At 52.9% G+C, this 21,152-nt stretch overlaps 1 protein-coding gene across 1 annotated transcript in view; it reads right to left on the reverse strand.

Moving 5' to 3' along the window:
- Positions 1–21,152, reverse strand: part of LOC310865901 (uncharacterized protein) — a gene marked incomplete at its 3' end in the record, with an annotated part of 48,066 nt that overhangs the window by 12,948 nt on the left and 13,966 nt on the right. The gene's annotated exons all lie outside the window — the stretch shown is intronic.

Genomic DNA, 21,152 nt, shown 5'->3' on the forward strand with positions numbered 1-21,152 from the left:
TGATAAGTGTCTGACACCTGATAAGTGTCTGACACCTGATAAGTGTCTGACACCTGATAAGTGTCTGACACCTGATAAGTGTCTGACACCTGATAAGTGTCTGACACCTGATAAGTGTCTGACACCTGCCTAGTGTCTGACACCTGCCTAGTGTCTGACACCTGCCTAGTGTCTGACACCTGATAAGTGTCTGACACCTGATAAGTGTCTGACACCTGATAAGTGTCTGACACCTGATAAGTGTCTGACACCTGCCTAGTGTCTGACACCTGCCTAGTGTCTGACACCTGACTAGTGTCTGACACCTGATAAGTGTCTGACACCTGATAAGTGTCTGACACCTGCCTAGTGTCTGACACCTGACTAGTGTCTGACACCTGACTAGTGTCTGACACCTGATAAGTGTCTGACACCTGCCTAGTGTCTGACACCTGCCTAGTGTCTGACACCTGCCTAGTGTCTGACACCTGCCTAGTGTCTGACACCTGACTAGTGTCTGACACCTGACTAGTGTCTGACACCTGCCTAGTGTCTGACACCTGATAAGTGTCTGAACACAGCTTTGATGGATGTGTTCTGATCCATGTGGGACGGACAAAAGCAACATTTCAGGACAAACAGGACAAACGGCTATAGGACGCTTCATTGCTGGTTGTATGAAAAAAAAACACCACAAGTTGAAATACAAAGACAACTAATGTGCATATAGTTTTGGGACAGTGTCCCTCCGTCTCTCACTGTCTCTCCTCCTGTCTGTCTGTCCGTCTCTCACTGTCTCTCCTCCTGTCTGTCTGTCCATCTCTCACTGTCTCTCCTCCTGTCTGTCTGTCCATCTCTCACTGTCTCTCCTCCTGTCTGTCTGTCCATCTCTAACTGTCTCTCCTCCTGTCTGTCTGTCCATCTCTCACTGTCTCTCCTCCTGTCTGTCTGTCCATCTCTCACTGTCTCTCCTCCTGTCTGTCTGTCCATCTCTCACTGTCTCTCCTCCTGTCTGTCTGTCCATCTCTCACTGTCTCTCCTCCTGTCTGTCTGTCCATCTCTCACTGTCTCTCCTCCTGTCTGTCTGTCCATCTCTCACTGTCTCTCCTCCTGTCTGTCTGTCCGTCTCTCACTGTCTCTCCTCCTGTCTGTCTGTCCATCTCTCACTGTCTCTCCTCCTGTCTGTCTGTCCATCTCTCACTGTCTCTCCTCCTGTCTGTCTGTCCATCTCTCACTGTCTCTCCTCCTGTCTGTCTGTCCGTCTCTCACTGTCTCTCCTCCTGTCTGTCTGTCCATCTCTCACTGTCTCTCCTCCTGTCTGTCTGTCCATCTCTCACTGTCTCTCCTCCTGTCTGTCTGTCCATCTCTCACTGTCTCTCCTCCTGTCTGTCTGTCCATCTCTCACTGTCTCTCCTCCTGTCTGTCTGTCCATCTCTAACTGTCTCTCCTCCTGTCTGTCTGTCCATCTCTCACTGTCTCTCCTCCTGTCTGTCTGTCCATCTCTCACTGTCTCTCCTCCTGTCTGTCTTTCCATCTCTCACTGTCTCTCCTCCTGTCTGTCTGTCCATCTCTCACTGTCTCTCCTCCTGTCTGTCTGTCCATCTCTCACTGTCTCTCCTCCTGTCTGTCTGTCCGTCTCTAACTGTCTCTCCTCCTGTCTGTCTGTCCATCTCTCACTGTCTCTCCTCCTGTCTGTCTGTCCGTCTCTAACTGTCTCTCCTCCTGTCTGTCTGTCCATCTCTCACTGTCTCTCCTCCTGTCTGTCTGTCCATCTCTCACTGTCTCTCCTCCTGTCTGTCCATCTCTCACTGTCTCTCCTCCTGTCTGTCTGTCCATCTCTCACTGTCTCTCCTCCTGTCTGTCTGTCCATCTCTCACTGTCTCTCCTCCTGTCTGTCTGTCCGTCTCTCACTGTCTCTCCTCCTGTCTGTCTGTCCATCTCTCACTGTCTCTCCTCCTGTCTGTCTGTCCATCTCTCACTGTCTCTCCTCCTGTCTGTCTGTCCATCTCTCACTGTCTCTCCTCCTGTCTGTCTGTCCATCTCTCACTGTCTCTCCTCCTGTCTGTCTGTCCATCTCTCACTGTATCTCCTCCTGTCTGTCTGTCCATCTCTCACTGTCTCTCCTCCTGTCTGTCTGTCCATCTCTCACTGTCTCTCCTCCTGTCTGTCTGTCCATCTCTCACTGTCTCTCCTCCTGTCTGTCTGTCCATCTCTCACTGTCTCTCCTCCTGTCTGTCTGTCCATCTCTCACTGTCTCTCCTCCTGTCTGTCTGTCCATCTCTCACTGTCTCTCCTCCTGTCTGTCTGTCCATCTCTCACTGTCTCTCCTCCTGTCTGTCTGTCCGTCTCTCACTGTCTCTCCTCCTGTCTGTCTGTCCATCTCTCACTGTCTCTCCTCCTGTCTGTCTGTCCATCTCTCACTGTCTCTCCTCCTGTCTGTCTGTCCATCTCTCATTGTCTCTCCTCCTGTCTGTCTGTCCATCTCTCACTGTCTCTCCTCCTGTCTGTCTGTCCATCTCTCACTGTCTCTCCTCCTGTCCGTCCATCTCTCACTGTCTCTCCTCCTGTCTGTCTGTCCATCTCTCACTGTCTCTCCTCCTGTCTGTCTGTCCATCTCTCACTGTCTCTCCTCCTGTCTGTCTGTCTGTCTCTCACTGTCTCTCCTCCTGTCTGTCTGTCCATCTCTCACTGTCTCTCCTCCTGTCTGTCTGTCCATCTCTCACTGTCTCTCCTCCTGTCTGTCTGTCCGTCTCTCACTGTCTCTCCTCCTGTCTGTCTGTCCATCTCTCACTGTCTCTCCTCCTGTCCCTCCATCTCTCACTGTCTCTCCTCCTGTCTGTCTGTCCATCTCTCACTGTCTCTCCTGTCTGTCTGTCCATCTCTCACTGTCTCTCCTCCTGTCTGTCCATCTCTCACTGTCTCTCCTCCTGTCTGTCCGTCTCTCACTGTCTCTCCTCCTGTCTGTCCATCTCTCACTGTCTCTCCTCCTGTCTGTCTGTCCATCTCTCACTGTCTCTCCTCCTGTCTGTCTGTCCATCTCTCACTGTCTCTCCTCCTGTCTGTCTGTCCATCTCTCACTGTCTCTCCTCCTGTCTGTCTGTCCATCTCTCACTGTCTCTCCTCCTGTCTGTCTGTCCATCTCTCACTGTCTCTCCTCCTGTCTGTCTGTCCATCTCTCACTGTCTCTCCTCCTGTCTGTCTGTCCATCTCTCACTGTCTCTCCTCCTGTCTGTCCATCTCTCACTGTCTCTCCTCCTGTCTGTCTGTCCATCTCTCACTGTCTCTCCTCCTGTCTGTCTGTCCATCTCTCACTGTCTCTCCTCCTGTCTGTCTGTCCATCTCTCACTGTCTCTCCTCCTGTCTGTCTGTCCATCTCTCACTGTCTCTCCTCCTGTCTGTCTGTCCATCTCTCACTGTCTCTCCTCCTGTCTGTCTGTCCGTCTCTCATTGTCTCTCCTCCTGTCTGTCTGTCCATCTCTCACTGTCTCTCCTCCTGTCTGTCTGTCCATCTCTCACTGTCTCTCCTCCTGTCTGTCTGTCCATCTCTCACTGTCTCTCCTCCTGTCTGTCTGTCCATCTCTCACTGTCTCTCCTCCTGTCCGTCTGTCCGTCTCTCACTGTCTCTCCTCCTGTCCGTCTGTCCATCTCTCACTGTCTCTCCTCCTGTCTGTCTGTCCATCTCTCACTGTCTCTCCTCCTGTCTGTCTGTCCATCTCTCACTGTCTCTCCTCCTGTCTGTCTGTCCATCTCTCACTGTCTCTCCTCCTGTCTGTCTGTCCATCTCTCACTGTCTCTCCTCCTGTCTGTCTGTCCATCTCTCACTGTCTCTCCTCCTGTCTGTCTGTCCATCTCTCACTGTCTCTCCTCCTGTCTGTCTGTCCGTCTCTCATTGTCTCTCCTCCTGTCTGTCTGTCCATCTCTCACTGTCTCTCCTCCTGTCTGTCTGTCCATCTCTCACTGTCTCTCCTCCTGTCTGTCTGTCCATCTCTCACTGTCTCTCCTCCTGTCTGTCTGTCCATCTCTCACTGTCTCTCCTCCTGTCCGTCTGTCCGTCTCTCACTGTCTCTCCTCCTGTCCGTCTGTCCATCTCTCACTGTCTCTCCTCCTGTCTGTCTGTCCATCTCTCACTGTCTCTCCTCCTGTCTGTCTGTCCATCTCTCACTGTCTCTCCTCCTGTCTGTCTGTCCATCTCTCACTGTCTCTCCTGTCTGTCTGTCCATCTCTCACTGTCTCTCCTCCTGTCTGTCTGTCCATCTCTCACTGTCTCTCCTCCTGTCTGTCTGTCCATCTCTCACTGTCTCTCCTCCTGTCTGTCTGTCCATCTCTCACTGTCTCTCCTCCTGTCTGTCTGTCCATCTCTCACTGTCTCTCCTCCTGTCTGTCTGTCCATCTCTCACTGTCTCTCCTCCTGTCTGTCTGTCTGTCCATCTCTCACTGTCTCTCCTCCTGTCTGTCTGTCCATCTCTCACTGTCTCTCCTCCTGTCTGTCTGTCCATCTCTCACTGTCTCTCCTCCTGTCTGTCTGTCCATCTCTCACTGTCTCTCCTCTTGTCTGTCTGTCCATCTCTCACTGTCTCTCCTCCTGTCTGTCTGTCCATCTCTCACTGTCTCTCCTCCTGTCCGTCCATCTCTCACTGTCTCTCCTCCTGTCTGTCTGTCCATCTCTCACTGTCTCTCCTCCTGTCTGTCTGTCCATCTCTCACTGTCTCTCCTCCTGTCTGTCTGTCCATCTCTCACTGTCTCTCCTCCTGTCCGTCCATCTCTCACTGTCTCTCCTCCTGTCTGTCTGTCCATCTCTCACTGTCTCTCCTCTTGTCTGTCTGTCCATCTCTCACTGTCTCTCCTCCTGTCTGTCTGTCCATCTCTCACTGTCTCTCCTCCTGTCTGTCTGTCCATCTCTCACTGTCTCTCCTCCTGTCTGTCTGTCTGTCCATCTCTCACTGTCTCTCCTCCTGTCTGTCTGTCCATCTCTAACTGTCTCTCCTCCTGTCTGTCCATCTCTCACTGTCTCTCCTCCTGTCTGTCTGTCCATCTCTCACTGTCTCTCCTCCTGTCTGTCTGTCCATCTCTAACTGTCTCTCCTCCTGTCTGTCCATCTCTCACTGTCTCTCCTCCTGTCTGTCTGTCCATCTCTCACTGTCTCTCCTCCTGTCTGTCTGTCCATCTCTCACTGTCTCTCCTCCTGTCTGTCTGTCCATCTCTCACTGTCTCTCCTCCTGTCTGTCTGTCCATCTCTCACTGTCTCTCCTCCTGTCTGTCTGTCCATCTCTCACTGTCTCTCCTCCTGTCTGTCTGTCCATCTCTCACTGTCTCTCCTCCTGTCTGTCTGTCCATCTCTCACTGTCTCTCCTCCTGTCCGTCCATCTCTCACTGTCTCTCCTCCTGTCTGTCTGTCCGTCTCTCACTGTCTCTCCTCCTGTCTGTCTGTCCATCTCTCACTGTCTCTCCTCCTGTCTGTCTGTCCATCTCTCACTGTCTCTCCTCCTGTCTGTCTGTCCATCTCTCACTGTCTCTCCTCCTGTCTGTCTGTCCATCTCTCACTGTCTCTCCTCCTGTCTGTCTGTCCATCTCTCACTGTCTCTCCTCCTGTCTGTCTGTCCATCTCTCACTGTCTCTCCTCCTGTCTGTCTGTCCATCTCTCACTGTCTCTCCTCCTGTCCGTCCATCTCTCACTGTCTCTCCTCCTGTCTGTCCCTCCATCTCTCACTGTCTCTCCTGTCTGTCCCTCCATCTCTCACTGTCTCTCCTCTTGTCTGTCTGTCCATCTCTCACTGTCTCTCCTCCTGTCTGTCTGTCCATCTCTCACTGTCTCTCCTCCTGTCTGTCTGTCCATCTCTCACTGTCTCTCCTCCTGTCTGTCTGTCCATCTCTCACTGTCTCTCCTCCTGTCTGTCTGTCCATCTCTCACTGTCTCTCCTCCTGTCTGTCTGTCCATCTCTCACTGTCTCTCCTCCTGTCTGTCTGTCCATCTCTCACTGTCTCTCCTCCTGTCTGTCTGTCCATCTCTCACTGTCTCTCCTCCTGTCTGTCTGTCCATCTCTCATTGTCTCTCCTCCTGTCTGTCTGTCCATCTCTCACTGTCTCTCCTCCTGTCTGTCTGTCTGTCTCTCACTGTCTCTCCTCCTGTCTGTCTGTCCATCTCTCACTGTCTCTCCTCCTGTCTGTCTGTCCATCTCTCACTGTCTCTCCTCCTGTCTGTCTGTCTGTCCATCTCTCACTGTCTCTCCTCCTGTCTGTCTGTCCATCTCTCACTGTCTCTCCTCCTGTCTGTCTGTCCATCTCTAACTGTCTCTCCTCCTCTCTGTCTGTCCATCTCTCACTGTCTCTCCTCCTGTCTGTCTGTCCATCTCTAACTGTCTCTCCTCCTGTCTGTCTGTCCATCTCTAACTGTCTCTCCTCCTGTCTGTCTGTCCATCTCTCACTGTCTCTCCTCCTGTCTGTCTGTCCATCTCTCACTGTCTCTCCTCCTGTCTGTCTGTCCATCTCTCACTGTCTCTCCTCCTGTCTGTCTGTCCATCTCTCACTGTCTCTCCTCCTGTCTGTCTGTCTGTCCATCTCTCACTGTCTCTCCTCCTGTCTGTCTGTCCATCTCTCACTGTCTCTCCTCCTGTCTGTCTGTCCATCTCTCACTGTCTCTCCTCCTGTCCGTCTGTCCGTCTCTCACTGTCTCTCCTCCTGTCTGTCTGTCCATCTCTCACTGTCTCTCCTCCTGTCTGTCTGTCCATCTCTCACTGTCTCTCCTCCTGTCTGTCTGTCCATCTCTCACTGTCTCTCCTCCTGTCTGTCCATCTCTCACTGTCTCTCCTCCTGTCTGTCTGTCCATCTCTCACTGTCTCTCCTCCTGTCTGTCTGTCCATCTCTCACTGTCTCTCCTCCTGTCTGTCTGTCTGTCCATCTCTCACTGTCTCTCCTCCTGTCTGTCTGTCCATCTCTCACTGTCTCTCCTCCTGTCTGTCTGTCCATCTCTCACTGTCTCTCCTCCTGTCTGTCTGTCCATCTCTCACTGTCTCTCCTCCTGTCTGTCTGTCCATCTCTCACTGTCTCTCCTCCTGTCTGTCTGTCCATCTCTCACTGTCTCTCCTCCTGTCTGTCTGTCCATCTCTCACTGTCTCTCCTCCTGTCTGTCCATCTCTCACTGTCTCTCCTCCTGTCTGTCTGTCCATCTCTCACTGTCTCTCCTCCTGTCTGTCTGTCCATCTCTCACTGTCTCTCCTCCTGTCTGTCTGTCCATCTCTCACTGTCTCTCCTCCTGTCCGTCCATCTCTCACTGTCTCTCCTCCTGTCTGTCTGTCCATCTCTCACTGTCTCTCCTCCTGTCTGTCTGTCCATCTCTCACTGTCTCTCCTGCTGTCTGTCTGTCTGTCTCTCACTGTCTCTCCTCCTGTCTGTCTGTCCATCTCTCACTGTCTCTCCTCCTGTCTGTCCATCTCTCACTGTCTCTCCTCCTGTCTGTCTGTCCATCTCTCACTGTCTCTCCTCCTGTCTGTCTGTCCATCTCTCACTGTCTCTCCTCCTGTCTGTCTGTCTGTCTGTCTGTCCATCTCTCACTGTCTCTCCTCCTGTCTGTCTGTCCATCTCTCACTGTCTCTCCTCCTGTCTGTCTGTCCATCTCTAACTGTCTCTCCTCCTGTCTGTCTGTCCATCTCTCACTGTCTCTCCTCCTGTCTGTCTGTCCATCTCTCACTGTCTCTCCTCCTGTCTGTCTGTCCATCTCTCACTGTCTCTCCTCCTGTCTGTCTGTCCATCTCTCACTGTCTCTCCTCCTGTCTGTCTGTCCATCTCTCACTGTCTCTCCTCCTGTCTGTCTGTCTCTCACTGTCTCTCCTCCTGTCTGTCTGTCCATCTCTAACTGTCTCTCCTCCTGTCCGTCTGTCCGTCTCTCACTGTCTCTCCTCCTGTCTGTCTGTCCATCTCTCACTGTCTCTCCTCCTGTCTGTCTGTCCATCTCTCACTGTCTCTCCTCCTGTCTGTCCATCTCTCACTGTCTCTCCTCCTGTCTGTCTGTCCATCTCTCACTGTCTCTCCTCCTGTCTGTCTGTCCATCTCTCACTGTCTCTCCTCCTGTCTGTCTGTCCATCTCTCACTGTCTCTCCTCCTGTCTGTCTGTCCATCTCTCACTGTCTCTCCTCCTGTCTGTCTGTCCGTCTCTCACTGTCTCTCCTCCTGTCTGTCTGTCCATCTCTCACTGTCTCTCCTCCTGTCTGTCTGTCCATCTCTCACTGTCTCTCCTCCTGTCTGTCCATCTCTCACTGTCTCTCCTCCTGTCTGTCCATCTCTCACTGTCTCTCCTCCTGTCTGTCTGTCCATCTCTCACTGTCTCTCCTCCTGTCTGTCTGTCCATCTCTCACTGTCTCTCCTCCTGTCTGTCTGTCCATCTCTCACTGTCTCTCCTCCTGTCTGTCTGTCCATCTCTCACTGTCTCTCCTGTCTGTCTGTCCATCTCTCACTGTCTCTCCTCCTGTCTGTCTGTCCATCTCTCACTGTCTCTCCTCCTGTCTGTCTGTCCATCTCTCACTGTCTCTCCTCCTGTCTGTCTGTCCATCTCTCACTGTCTCTCCTCCTGTCTGTCTGTCCATCTCTCACTGTCTCTCCTCCTGTCTGTCTGTCCATCTCTCACTGTCTCTCCTCCTGTCTGTCTGTCCATCTCTCACTGTCTCTCCTCCTGTCTGTCTGTCCATCTCTCACTGTCTCTCCTCCTGTCTGTCTGTCCATCTCTCACTGTCTCTCCTCCTGTCTGTCTGTCCATCTCTCACTGTCTCTCCTCCTGTCTGTCTGTCCATCTCTAACTGTCTCTCCTCCTGTCTGTCCATCTCTCACTGTCTCTCCTCCTGTCTGTCTGTCCATCTCTCACTGTCTCTCCTCCTGTCTGTCTGTCCATCTCTAACTGTCTCTCCTCCTGTCTGTCCATCTCTCACTGTCTCTCCTCCTGTCTGTCTGTCCATCTCTCACTGTCTCTCCTCCTGTCTGTCTGTCCATCTCTCACTGTCTCTCCTCCTGTCTGTCTGTCCATCTCTCACTGTCTCTCCTCCTGTCTGTCTGTCCATCTCTCACTGTCTCTCCTCCTGTCCGTCCATCTCTCACTGTCTCTCCTCCTGTCTGTCTGTCCATCTCTCACTGTCTCTCCTGTCTGTCCCTCCATCTCTCACTGTCTCTCCTCTTGTCTGTCTGTCCATCTCTCACTGTCTCTCCTCCTGTCTGTCTGTCCATCTCTCATTGTCTCTCCTCCTGTCTGTCTGTCCATCTCTCACTGTCTCTCCTCCTGTCTGTCTGTCTGTCTCTCACTGTCTCTCCTCCTGTCTGTCTGTCCATCTCTCACTGTCTCTCCTCCTGTCTGTCTGTCCATCTCTCACTGTCTCTCCTCCTGTCTGTCTGTCCATCTCTCACTGTCTCTCCTCCTGTCTGTCTGTCCATCTCTAACTGTCTCTCCTCCTGTCTGTCTGTCCATCTCTCACTGTCTCTCCTCCTGTCTGTCTGTCCATCTCTCACTGTCTCTCCTCCTGTCTGTCTGTCCATCTCTCACTGTCTCTCCTCCTGTCTGTCTGTCCATCTCTCACTGTCTCTCCTCCTGTCTGTCTGTCCATCTCTCACTGTCTCTCCTCCTGTCTGTCTGTCCATCTCTCACTGTCTCTCCTCCTGTCTGTCTGTCCATCTCTCACTGTCTCTCCTCCTGTCTGTCTGTCCATCTCTAACTGTCTCTCCTCCTGTCTGTCTGTCCATCTCTCACTGTCTCTCCTCCTGTCTGTCTGTCCATCTCTCACTGTCTCTCCTCCTGTCTGTCTGTCCATCTCTCACTGTCTCTCCTCCTGTCTGTCTGTCCGTCTCTCACTGTCTCTCCTCCTGTCTGTCTGTCCATCTCTCACTGTCTCTCCTCCTGTCTGTCTGTCCATCTCTAACTGTCTCTCCTCCTCCTGTCTGTCCATCTCTCACTGTCTCTCCTCCTGTCTGTCTGTCCATCTCTCACTGTCTCTCCTCCTGTCTGTCTGTCCATCTCTAACTGTCTCTCCTCCTGTCTGTCTGTCCATCTCTCACTGTCTCTCCTCCTGTCTGTCTGTCCATCTCTCACTGTCTCTCCTCCTGTCTGTCTGTCCATCTCTCACTGTCTCTCCTCCTGTCTGTCTGTCTGTCCATCTCTCACTGTCTCTCCTCCTGTCTGTCTGTCTGTCTCTCACTGTCTCTCCTCCTGTCTGTCTGTCCATCTCTCACTGTCTCTCCTCCTGTCTGTCTGTCCATCTCTCACTGTCTCTCCTCCTGTCTGTCTGTCCATCTCTCACTGTCTCTCCTCCTGTCTGTCTGTCCATCTCTAACTGTCTCTCCTCCTGTCTGTCTGTCCATCTCTCACTGTCTCTCCTCCTGTCTGTCTGTCCATCTCTCACTGTCTCTCCTCCTGTCTGTCTGTCTGTCCATCTCTCACTGTCTCTCCTCCTGTCTGTCTGTCCGTCTCTCACTGTCTCTCCTCCTGTCTGTCTGTCCATCTCTCACTGTCTCTCCTCCTGTCTGTCTGTCCATCTCTAACTGTCTCTCCTCCTCCTGTCTGTCCATCTCTCACTGTCTCTCCTCCTGTCTGTCTGTCCATCTCTCACTGTCTCTCCTCCTGTCTGTCTGTCCATCTCTAACTGTCTCTCCTCCTGTCTGTCTGTCCATCTCTCACTGTCTCTCCTCCTGTCTGTCTGTCCATCTCTCACTGTCTCTCCTCCTGTCTGTCTGTCCATCTCTCACTGTCTCTCCTCCTGTCTGTCTGTCCGTCTCTCACTGTCTCTCCTCCTGTCTGTCTGTCCATCTCTCACTGTCTCTCCTCCTGTCTGTCTGTCCATCTCTCACTGTCTCTCCTCCTGTCTGTCCATCTCTCACTGTCTTTCCTCCTGTCTGTCTGTCCATCTCTCACTGTCTCTCCTCCTGTCTGTCTGTCCATCTCTCACTGTCTCTCCTCCTGTCTGTCTGTCCATCTCTCACTGTCTCTCCTCCTGTCTGTCTGTCCGTCTCTCACTGTCTCTCCTCCTGTCTGTCTGTCCATCTCTCACTGTCTCTCCTCCTGTCTGTCTGTCCATCTCTCACTGTCTCTCCTCCTGTCTGTCTGTCCATCTCTCACTGTCTCTCCTCCTGTCTGTCTGTCCATCTCTCACTGTCTCTCTTCCTGTCTGTCTGTCCATCTCTCACTGTCTCTCCTCCTGTCTGTCCATCTCTCACTGTCTCTCCTCCTGTCTGTCTGTCCATCTCTCACTGTCTCTCCTCCTGTCTGTCTGTCCATCTCTCACTGTCTCTCCTCCTGTCTGTCCATCTCTAACTGTCTCTCCTCCTGTCTGTCTGTCCATCTCTCACTGTCTCTCCTCCTGTCTGTCTGGTCCGTCTCTCACTGTCTCTCCTCCTGTCTGTCTGTCCATCTCTCACTGTCTCTCCTCCTGTCTGTCTGTCCATCTCTCACTGTCTCTCCTCCTGTCTGTCTGTCCATCTCTCACTGTCTCTCCTCCTGTCTGTCTGTCCATCTCTCACTGTCTCTCCTCCTGTCTGTCTGTCCATCTCTCACTGTCTCTCCTCCTGTCTGTCTGTCCATCTCTCACTGTCTCTCCTCCTGTCTGTCTGTCCATCTCTCACTGTCTCTCCTCCTGTCTGTCTGTCCATCTCTCACTGTCTCTCCTCCTGTCTGTCTGTCCATCTCTCACTGTCTCTCCTCCTGTCTGTCTGTCCGTCTCTCACTGTCTCTCCTCCTGTCTGTCTGTCCATCTCTCACTGTCTCTCCTCCTGTCTGTCTGTCCATCTCTCACTGTCTCTCCTCCTGTCTGTCTGTCCATCTCTCACTGTCTCTCCTCCTGTCTGTCTGTCCATCTCTCACTGTCTCTCCTCCTGTCTGTCTGTCCATCTCTCACTGTCTCTCCTCCTGTCTGTCTGTCCATCTCTCACTGTCTCTCCTCCTGTCTGTCTGTCCATCTCTCACTGTCTCTCCTCCTGTCTGTCTGTCCGTCTCTCACTGTCTCTCCTCCTGTCTGTCTGTCCATCTCTCACTGTCTCTCCTCCTGTCTGTCTGTCCGTCTCTCACTGTCTCTCCTCCTGTCTGTCTGTCCGTCTCTCACTGTCTCTCCTCCTGTCTGTCTGTCCATCTCTCACTGTCTCTCCTCCTGTCTGTCTGTCCATCTCTCACTGTCTCTCCTCCTGTCTGTCTGTCCATCTCTCACTGTCTCTCCTCCTGTCTGTCTGTCCATCTCTCACTGTCTCTCCTCCTGTCTGTCTGTCCATCTCTCACTGTCTCTCCTCCTGTCTGTCTGTCCATCTCTCACTGTCTCTCCTCCTGTCTGTCTGTCCATCTCTCACTGTCTCTCCTCCTGTCTGTCTGTCCATCTCTCACTGTCTCTCCTCCTGTCTGTCTGTCCATCTCTCACTGTCTCTCCTCCTGTCCGTCTGTCCGTCTCTCACTGTCTCTCCTCCTGTCCGTCTGTCCATCTCTCACTGTCTCTCCTCCTGTCTGTCTGTCCATCTCTCACTGTCTCTCCTCCTGTCTGTCTGTCCATCTCTCACTGTCTCTCCTCCTGTCTGTCTGTCCATCTCTCACTGTCTCTCCTCCTGTCTGTCTGTCCATCTCTCACTGTCTCTCCTCCTGTCTGTCTGTCCATCTCTCACTGTCTCTCCTCCTGTCTGTCTGTCCATCTCTCACTGTCTCTCCTCCTGTCTGTCTGTCCGTCTCTCATTGTCTCTCCTCCTGTCTGTCTGTCCATCTCTCACTGTCTCTCCTCCTGTCTGTCTGTCCATCTCTCACTGTCTCTCCTCCTGTCTGTCTGTCCATCTCTCACTGTCTCTCCTCCTGTCTGTCTGTCCATCTCTCACTGTCTCTCCTCCTGTCGTCTGTCCGTCTCTCACTGTCTCTCCTCCTGTCCGTCTGTCCATCTCTCACTGTCTCTCCTCCTGTCTGTCTGTCCATCTCTCACTGTCTCTCCTCCTGTCTGTCTGTCCATCTCTCACTGTCTCTCCTCCTGTCTGTCTGTCCATCTCTCACTGTCTCTCCTGTCTGTCTGTCCATCTCTCACTGTCTCTCCTCCTGTCTGTCTGTCCATCTCTCACTGTCTCTCCTCCTGTCTGTCTGTCCATCTCTCACTGTCTCTCCTCCTGTCTGTCTGTCCATCTCTCACTGTCTCTCCTCCTGTCTGTCTGTCCATCTCTCACTGTCTCTCCTCCTGTCTGTCTGTCCATCTCTCACTGTCTCTCCTCCTGTCTGTCTGTCTGTCCATCTCTCACTGTCTCTCCTCCTGTCTGTCTGTCCATCTCTCACTGTCTCTCCTCCTGTCTGTCTGTCCATCTCTCACTGTCTCTCCTCCTGTCTGTCTGTCCATCTCTCACTGTCTCTCCTCTTGTCTGTCTGTCCATCTCTCACTGTCTCTCCTCCTGTCTGTCTGTCCATCTCTCACTGTCTCTCCTCCTGTCGTCCATCTCTCACTGTCTCTCCTCCTGTCTGTCTGTCCATCTCTCACTGTCTCTCCTCCTGTCTGTCTGTCCATCTCTCACTGTCTCTCCTCCTGTCTGTCTGTCCATCTCTCACTGTCTCTCCTCCTGTCCGTCCATCTCTCACTGTCTCTCCTCCTGTCTGTCTGTCCATCTCTCACTGTCTCTCCTCTTGTCTGTCTGTCCATCTCTCACTGTCTCTCCTCCTGTCTGTCTGTCCATCTCTCACTGTCTCTCCTCCTGTCTGTCTGTCCATCTCTCACTGTCTCTCCTCCTGTCTGTCTGTCTGTCCATCTCTCACTGTCTCTCCTCCTGTCTGTCTGTCCATCTCTAACTGTCTCTCCTCCTGTCTGTCCATCTCTCACTGTCTCTCCTCCTGTCTGTCTGTCCATCTCTCACTGTCTCTCCTCCTGTCTGTCTGTCCATCTCTAACTGTCTCTCCTCCTGTCTGTCCATCTCTCACTGTCTCTCCTCTGTCTGTCTGTCCATCTCTCACTGTCTCTCCTCCTGTCTGTCTGTCCATCTCTCACTGTCTCTCCTCCTGTCTGTCTGTCCATCTCTCACTGTCTCTCCTCCTGTCTGTCTGTCCATCTCTCACTGTCTCTCCTCCTGTCTGTCTGTCCATCTCTCACTGTCTCTCCTCCTGTCTGTCTGTCCATCTCTCACTGTCTCTCCTCCTGTCTGTCTCTGTCTGTCTGTCCATCTCTCACTGTCTCTCCTCCTGTCTCGTCCATCTCTCACTGTCTCTCCTCCTGTCTGTCTGTCCGTCTCTCACTGTCTCTCCTCCTGTCTGTCTGTCCATCTCTCACTGTCTCTCCTCCTGTCTGTCTGTCCATCTCTCACTGTCTCTCCTCCTGTCTGTCTGTCCATCTCTCACTGTCTCTCCTCCTGTCTGTCTGTCCATCTCTCACTGTCTCTCCTCCTGTCTGTCTGTCCATCTCTCACTGTCTCTCCTCCTGTCTGTCTGTCCATCTCTCACTGTCCTCTCCTCCTCTGTCTGTCTGTCCATCTCTCACTGTCTCTCCTCCTGTCCGTCCATCTCTCACTGTCTCTCCTCCTGTCTGTCCTGTCCATCTCTCACTGTCTCTCCTGTCTGTCTGTCCATCTCTCACTGTCTCTCCTCTGTCTGTCTGTCCATCTCTCACTGTCTCTCCTCCTGTCTGTCTGTCCATCTCTCACTGTCTCTCCTCCTGTCTGTCTGTCCATCTCTCACTGTCTCTCCTCCTGTCTGTCTGTCCATCTCTCACTGTCTCTCCTCCTGTCTGTCTGTCCATCTCTCACTGTCTCTCCTCCTGTCTGTCTGTCCATCTCTCACTGTCTCTCCTCCTGTCTGTCTGTCCATCTCTCACTGTCTCTCCTCCTGTCTGTCTGTCCATCTCTCACTGTCTCTCCTCCTGTCTGTCTGTCCATCTCTCACTGTCTCTCCTCCTGTCTGTCTGTCCATCTCTCACTGTCTCTCCTCCTGTCTGTCTGTCTGTCTCTCACTGTCTCTCCTCCTGTCTGTCTGTCCATCTCTCACTGTCTCTCCTCCTGTCTGTCTGTCCATCTCTCACTGTCTCTCCTCCTTCTGTCTGTCTGTCCATCTCTCACTGTCTCTCCTCCTGTCTGTCTGTCCATCTCTCACTGTCTCTCCTCCTGTCTGTCTGTCCATCTCTAACTGTCTCTCCTCCTCTCTGTCTGTCCATCTCTCACTGTCTCTCCTCCTGTCTGTCTGTCCATCTCTAACTGTCTCTCCTCCTGTCTGTCTGTCCATCTCTAACTGTCTCTCCTCCTGTCTGTCTGTCCATCTCTCACTGTCTCTCCTCCTGTCTGTCTGTCCATCTCTCACTGTCTCTCCTCCTGTCTGTCTGTCCATCTCTCACTGTCTCTCCTCCTGTCTGTCTGTCCATCTCTCACTGTCTCTCCTCCTGTCTGTCTGTCTGTCCATCTCTCACTGTCTCTCCTCCTGTCTGTCTGTCCATCTCTCACTGTCTCTCCTCCTGTCTGTCTGTCCATCTCTCACTGTCTCTCCTCCTGTCCGTCTGTCCGTCTCTCACTGTCTCTCCTCCTGTCTGTCTGTCCATCTCTCACTGTCTCTCCTCCTGTCTGTCTGTCCATCTCTCACTGTCTCTCCTCCTGTCTGTCTGTCCATCTCTCACTGTCTCTCCTCCTGTCTGTCCATCTCTCACTGTCTCTCCTCCTGTCTGTCTGTCCATCTCTCACTGTCTCTCCTCCTGTCTGTCTGTCCATCTCTCACTGTCTCTCCTCCTGTCTGTCTGTCCATCTCTCACTGTCTCTCCTCCTGTCTGTCTGTCCATCTCTCACTGTCTCTCCTCCTGTCTGTCTGTCCATCTCTCACTGTCTCTCCTCCTGTCTGTCTGTCCATCTCTCACTGTCTCTCCTCCTGTCTGTCTGTCCATCTCTCACTGTCTCTCCTCCTGTCTGTCTGTCCATCTCTCACTGTCTCTCCTCCTGTCTGTCTGTCCATCTCTCACTGTCTCTCCTCCTGTCTGTCCATCTCTCACTGTCTCTCCTCCTGTCTGTCTGTCCATCTCTCACTGTCTCTCCTCCTGTCTGTCTGTCCATCTCTCACTGTCTCTCCTCCTGTCTGTCTGTCCATCTCTCACTGTCTCTCCTCCTGTCCGTCCATCTCTCACTGTCTCTCCTCCTGTCTGTCTGTCCATCTCTCACTGTCTCTCCTCCTGTCTGTCTGTCCATCTCTCACTGTCTCTCCTGCTGTCTGTCTGTCTGTCTCTCACTGTCTCTCCTCCTGTCTGTCTGTCCATCTCTCACTGTCTCTCCTCCTGTCTGTCCATCTCTCACTGTCTCTCCTCCTGTCTGTCTGTCCATCTCTCACTGTCTCTCCTCCTGTCTGTCTGTCCATCTCTCACTGTCTCTCCTCCTGTCTGTCTGTCTGTCTGTCTGTCCATCTCTCACTGTCTCTCCTCCTGTCTGTCTGTCCATCTCTCACTGTCTCTCCTCCTGTCTGTCTGTCCATCTCTAACTGTCTCTCCTCCTGTCTGTCTGTCCATCTCTCACTGTCTCTCCTCCTGTCTGTCTGTCCATCTCTCACTGTCTCTCCTCCTGTCTGTCTGTCCATCTCTCACTGTCTCTCCTCCTGTCTGTCTGTCCATCTCTCACTGTCTCTCCTCCTGTCTGTCTGTCCATCTCTCACTGTCTCTCCTCCTGTCTGTCTGTCTCTCACTGTCTCTCCTCCTGTCTGTCTGTCCATCTCTAACTGTCTCTCCTCCTGTCCGTCTGTCCGTCTCTCACTGTCTCTCCTCCTGTCTGTCTGTCCATCTCTCACTGTCTCTCCTCCTGTCTGTCTGTCCATCTCTCACTGTCTCTCCTCCTGTCTGTCCATCTCTCACTGTCTCTCCTCCTGTCTGTCTGTCCATCTCTCACTGTCTCTCCTCCTGTCTGTCTGTCCATCTCTCACTGTCTCTCCTCCTGTCTGTCTGTCCATCTCTCACTGTCTCTCCTCCTGTCTGTCTGTCCATCTCTCACTGTCTCTCCTCCTGTCTGTCTGTCCGTCTCTCACTGTCTCTCCTCCTGTCTGTCTGTCCATCTCTCACTGTCTCTCCTCCTGTCTGTCTGTCCATCTCTCACTGTCTCTCCTCCTGTCTGTCCATCTCTCACTGTCTCTCCTCCTGTCTGTCCATCTCTCACTGTCTCTCCTCCTGTCTGTCTGTCCATCTCTCACTGTCTCTCCTCCTGTCTGTCTGTCCATCTCTCACTGTCTCTCCTCCTGTCTGTCTGTCCATCTCTCACTGTCTCTCCTCCTGTCTGTCTGTCCATCTCTCACTGTCTCTCCTGTCTGTCTGTCCATCTCTCACTGTCTCTCCTCCTGTCTGTCTGTCCATCTCTCACTGTCTCTCCTCCTGTCTGTCTGTCCATCTCTCACTGTCTCTCCTCCTGTCTGTCTGTCCATCTCTCACTGTCTCTCCTCCTGTCTGTCTGTCCATCTCTCACTGTCTCTCCTCCTGTCTGTCTGTCCATCTCTCACTGTCTCTCCTCCTGTCTGTCTGTCCATCTCTCACTGTCTCTCCTCCTGTCTGTCTGTCCATCTCTCACTGTCTCTCCTCCTGTCTGTCTGTCCATCTCTCACTGTCTCTCCTCCTGTCTGTCTGTCCATCTCTCACTGTCTCTCCTCCTGTCTGTCTGTCCATCTCTAACTGTCTCTCCTCCTGTCTGTCCATCTCTCACTGTCTCTCCTCCTGTCTGTCTGTCCATCTCTCACTGTCTCTCCTCCTGTCTGTCTGTCCATCTCTCACTGTCTCTCCTCCTGTCTGTCTGTCCATCTCTCACTGTCTCTCCTCCTGTCTGTCTGTCCATCTCTCACTGTCTCTCCTCCTGTCTGTCTGTCCATCTCTCACTGTCTCTCCTCCTGTCTGTCTGTCCATCTCTCACTGTCTCTCCTCCTGTCTGTCTGTCCATCTCTCACTGTCTCTCCTCCTGTCCGTCCATCTCTCACTGTCTCTCCTCCTGTCTGTCTGTCCATCTCTCACTGTCTCTCCTGTCTGTCCCTCCATCTCTCACTGTCTCTCCTCTGTCTGTCTGTCCATCTCTCACTGTCTCTCCTCCTGTCTGTCTGTCCATCTCTCACTGTCTCTCCTCCTGTCTGTCTGTCCATCTCTCACTGTCTCTCCTCCTGTCTGTCTGTCTGTCTCTCACTGTCTCTCCTCCTGTCTGTCTGTCCATCTCTCACTGTCTCTCCTCCTGTCTGTCTGTCCATCTCTCACTGTCTCTCCTCCTGTCTGTCTGTCCATCTCTCACTGTCTCTCCTCCTGTCTGTCTGTCCATCTCTCACTGTCTCTCCTCCTGTCTGTCTGTCCATCTCTCACTGTCTCTCCTCCTGTCTGTCTGTCCATCTCTCACTGTCTCTCCTCCTGTCTGTCTGTCCATCTCTCACTGTCTCTCCTCCTGTCTGTCTGTCCATCTCTCACTGTCTCTCCTCCTGTCTGTCTGTCCATCTCTCACTGTCTCTCCTCCTGTCTGTCTGTCCATCTCTCACTGTCTCTCCTCCTGTCTGTCTGTCCATCTCTCACTGTCTCTCCTCCTGTCTGTCTGTCCATCTCTCACTGTCTCTCCTCCTGTCTGTCTGTCCATCTCTCACTGTCTCTCCTCCTGTCTGTCTGTCCATCTCTCACTGTCTCTCCTCCTGTCTGTCTGTCCATCTCTCACTGTCTCTCCTCCTGTCTGTCTGTCCGTCTCTCACTGTCTCTCCTCCTGTCTGTCTGTCCATCTCTCACTGTCTCTCCTCCTGTCTGTCTGTCCATCTCTAACTGTCTCTCCTCCTCTGTCTGTCCATCTCTCACTGTCTCTCCTCCTGTCTGTCTGTCCATCTCTCACTGTCTCTCCTCCTGTCTGTCTGTCCATCTCTCACTGTCTCTCCTCCTGTCTGTCTGTCCATCTCTCACTGTCTCTCCTCCTGTCTGTCTGTCCATCTCTCACTGTCTCTCCTCCTGTCTGTCTGTCCATCTCTCACTGTCTCTCCTCCTGTCTGTCTGTCTGTCCATCTCTCACTGTCTCTCCTCCTGTCTGTCTGTCAGTCTCTCACTGTCTCTCCTCCTGTCTGTCTGTCCATCTCTCACTGTCTCTCCTCCTGTCTGTCTGTCCATCTCTCACTGTCTCTCCTCCTGTCTGTCTGTCCATCTCTCACTGTCTCTCCTCCTGTCTGTCTGTCCATCTCTCACTGTCTCTCCTCCTGTCTGTCTGTCCATCTCTCACTGTCTCTCCTCCTGTCTGTCTGTCCATCTCTCACTGTCTCTCCTCCTGTCTGTCTGTCCATCTCTCACTGTCTCTCCTCCTGTCTGTCTGTCCATCTCTCACTGTCTCTCCTCCTGTCTGTCTGTCCATCTCTCACTGTCTCTCCTCCTGTCTGTCTGTCCATCTCTCACTGTCTCTCCTCCTTCTGTCTGTCCATCTCTCACTGTCTCTCCTCCTGTCTGTCTGTCCATCTCTCACTGTCTCTCCTCCTGTCTGTCTGTCCATCTCTCACTGTCTCTCCTCCTGTCTGTCTGTCCATCTCTCACTGTCTCTCCTCCTGTCTGTCTGTCCATCTCTCACTGTCTCTCCTCCTGTCTGTCTGTCCATCTCTCACTGTCTCTCCTCCTGTCTGTCTGTCCATCTCTCACTGTCTCTCCTCCTGTCTGTCTGTCCATCTCTCACTGTCTCTCCTCCTGTCTGTCTGTCCATCTCTCACTGTCTCTCCTCCTGTCTGTCCATCTCTCACTGTCTCTCCTCCTGTCTGTCTGTCCATCTCTCACTGTCTCTCCTCCTGTCTGTCTGTCCATCTCTCACTGTCTCTCCTCCTGTCTGTCTGTCCATCTCTCACTGTCTCTCCTCCTGTCTGTCTGTCCATCTCTCACTGTCTCTCCTCCTGTCTGTCTGTCCATCTCTCACTGTCTCTCCTCCTGTCTGTCTGTCCATCTCTCACTGTCTCTCCTCCTGTCTGTCTGTCCATCTCTCACTGTCTCTCCTCCTGTCTGTCTGTCCATCTCTCACTGTCTCTCTCCTGTCTGTCTGTCCATCTCTCACTGTCTCTCCTCCTGTCTGTCCATCTCTCACTGTCTCTCCTCCTGTCTGTCTGTCCATCTCTCACTGTCTCTCCTCCTGTCTGTCTGTCCATCTCTCACTGTCTCTCCTCCTGTCTGTCTGTCCATCTCTCACTGTCTCTCCTCCTGTCTGTCTGTCCATCTCTCACTGTCTCTCCTCCTGTCTGTCTGTCTGTCCGTCTCTCACTGTCTCTCCTCCTGTCTGTCTGTCCATCTCTCACTGTCTCTCCTCCTGTCTGTCTGTCCATCTCTCACTGTCTCTCCTCCTGTCTGTCTGTCCATCTCTCACTGTCTCTCCTCCTGTCTGTCTGTCCATCTCTCACTGTCTCTCCTCCTGTCTGTCTGTCCATCTCTCACTGTCTCTCCTCCTGTCTGTCTGTCCATCTCTCACTGTCTCTCCTCCTGTCTGTCTGTCCATCTCTCACTGTCTCTCCTCCTGTCTGTCTGTCCATCTCTCACTGTCTCTCCTCCTGTCTGTCTGTCCATCTCTCACTGTCTCTCCTCCTGTCTGTCTGTCCTCTCTCACTGTCTCTCCTCCTGTCTGTCTGTCCATCTCTCACTGTCTCTCCTCCTGTCTTCTCCATCTCTCACTGTCTCTCCTCCTGTCTGTCTGTCCATCTCTCACTGTCTCTCTCCCTGTCTGTCTGTCCATCTCTCACTGTCTCTCCTCCTGATCTGTCTGTCCATCTCTCACTGTCTCTCCTCCTGTCTGTCTGTCCATCTCTCACTGTCTCTCCTCCTGTCTGTCTGTCCATCTCTCACTGTCTCTCCTCTGTCTTCATTCCTCTCTCTAGTCTGTCTCTCCTGGAATGTTTCCCAGGGTCCCTGTTGTGTACAGCTGTTCTCACAACGCACACACGCACGCCTGTGTAGAATCTTTCTGCCCGCCCGCCCGCCTGCCTCTCTCTCTCTCTCTCTCGCTCTCGCTCTCGCTCTCGCTCTCGCTCTCGCTCTCGCTCTCGCTCTCTCTCTCTCTCTCTCTCTCTCTCTCTACAAAAGGAGTCAGAGCCAGTGTCTCCTGGGTGGTCGGTTGGGGGCGGGGCCACACTGAGTCCAGCGTCATGTCCACCTGGTGGAACGTCAGCGCCTCAAAAGGCACTGAAAACAAAACCACAGACCTCTGAAAACAAACCGCTCAGGTTACTATTTACCAGGGGGGGGGGCGTCAGACAGATATTTAACCAGGGGGGCAGTCAGACAGATGTTTAACCA

The sequence above is a fragment of the Protomyctophum parallelum genome (assembly GCF_964188405.1).
Source record: "Protomyctophum parallelum genome assembly, chromosome: 10".
NCBI lineage: Eukaryota > Metazoa > Chordata > Actinopteri > Myctophiformes > Myctophidae > Protomyctophum > Protomyctophum parallelum.